Source organism: Anabrus simplex, chromosome 7 (genome assembly GCF_040414725.1).
Source record: "Anabrus simplex isolate iqAnaSimp1 chromosome 7, ASM4041472v1, whole genome shotgun sequence".
NCBI classification, from domain to species: Eukaryota; Metazoa; Arthropoda; class Insecta; order Orthoptera; family Tettigoniidae; genus Anabrus; species Anabrus simplex.
Genome location: NC_090271.1, coordinates 78,603,593 through 78,605,788, shown reverse-complemented (window position 1 = coordinate 78,605,788; position 2,196 = coordinate 78,603,593).

Below are 2,196 nucleotides of genomic sequence, written 5' to 3'. Positions count from 1 at the left end.
CGGTTTTTGCGAACAGCTTCATCCAATGACTTTATTCCTAACTTAACCTTCATCTCCTCATTCCGAGTACACCCTCCCCCCCGCACCGCAACTGTTCCTACCTGTTTGTACCAGCAACCATTCTCGCTATTTTCATGTCTGTTACTTCTAGCTTGTGAATAAGATTCAATATTTATGAAGACGAAAATGTTGATATGTTCGCTTTGTTCATTCTTGGCATCCCGTAGATTAGGAAGTTCGACAAGTTCATACTTATTATCTGTTGTAATGAATCATCGATCTTCTTCCTCTTATGATTATTATTTATTATTATTATTAGCCTATTATTATTATTTACATACAACATACACTGTAATTAAATATATCAAATACTAGCATTTTTTTCTTTCGTCTCATCATCGCATGAGAAATAAGGATATTCGGCATGCAGTGAACTTTCATATTCGGAAGCCAACTGTCTCGACTCGCCGAATCTGCTGTTTTTGTGTCATCTACCCTGGTCTTTTACTCTTGCACTGTGTACGTTCTAGTGGCGCTTGAGCTTGCCATAACTGCGCTAGATCAATAACAATCGACGCGGCACTCTATTGAAATGCGATACGGGGTTGTTTAAGTCAGAAAGTTCACATTTCTTTGGAATTCAAAGTAGAGTAAACTTAGTTCAAAAACGGAAATGTGATATTCATTATTAACTGTTTACTTTTATGTTGCACGAATAATCCACACATGTAGTTTAGTTGAATCCATATTCCATACACTGTTCTACAAGCGTTCTTTTTCTGGGATTAAATTATGTAATTCTAAAGCGATTTACATTGCTAGATTCAAATCTGAAATAAGAATTGCGCTATCAGGGATAGTTTTCCATTCATCTGAACATATATATCATTTGTGGTATTATTGTTTGCGGCAAATGTGGTATTTCTATTTTGTTAATTAAATTGTTGGCATGTTAACTTCAAAATAGCAGTGAGAATGCACCGATTTCTACCAGTTTAAACACTATTTATTTGGCTTCTTCAGATATACCAACTGAGTATTTCTGTGAATATTCTCTTCTTTTGTATATCTTTTCGATATGTCTGACAAATAAAAGCGTGTCTGGGTATGTTTCAAGAAATTAACACAAAACTTCCTTGGAAGTAGAAGAGACCCTAAATATAAAGAGTTCGTGAAAGAAATGATCAAAACTCATAAAGATACTGGATGCAATATGTCCTGGAAAGTACGTATCGTGGACTGCATTTGAGGCGTCCAGAAGCAAAACTCTGTGAGTGCACCACAAATTTTTTTTTTCAGGAAACACGAAAAACGTATTACTTCCTTTGGCCGGCAGATATTTAAAATTCCTTTTCATTGTAGATTTAGGTTCACTTAGGGACTGTTGTTCTGATAGTCTATAAATATTGAGGTTTTATTTTTTTTAAGTTATTAACTAAAATGGTTTGGATTCACCGAGTTTTGCTTCTGTTCTCATGGACCTACAGAGGTTTGCTTCTGTAGAGATGTTATCGAAACGTAAGTGGAAATAGATGGCTTAATACTGGTTCATAGGAGAAAAGAAATCATTTAACAACTGCAAGTAACTACAGTATGATTACAAAGTATATGACATCAAATGAGAGCCTGCAAGAAGTAAAAAGACCACAACCTTGCAAGTCCTGTCCCATCCAAATTACACCGGCAGCTCATTGCCTTTTGGATGAATTTAAAACTCTGAGTCCTCTTATGCATTGTTCCCAGCTGTTTGAGAATCGATCAGATTATTATAGAAAGCAAGATCTTCGTTTCCTTTCCAAGTCTCCCCGAAAGTCTTTAAGCAGGAAATCAATGTCATTAACTTTTACTTCCTTTAAGATTCTTCCAATTCAGATAACATTCGGCTTCATCGACGAGTAGGCTTTCCTACTACTGTTTCCTTTTCTTCACGGCTGTTTGCAGCAGGGCCAAGTTGATACCAGCTCAGAACAAACGTACATGGAGGAAAAACAAGCGTACTGTCCTTTGGTCACATTTAGCCATGGATCCGGACTTATCAACATTGATACCTTATGACGTGATATTTCTGAATTACTAACTAGCTGTGAAATTGTGACCCAATTCTTTTGTAAGAATCTCTGCTCATATCCCAACAATGTGTGAGTACATTTTACGACTGCTATAAAACATGAAGGAAATGGCGTTGTATTGAACGTG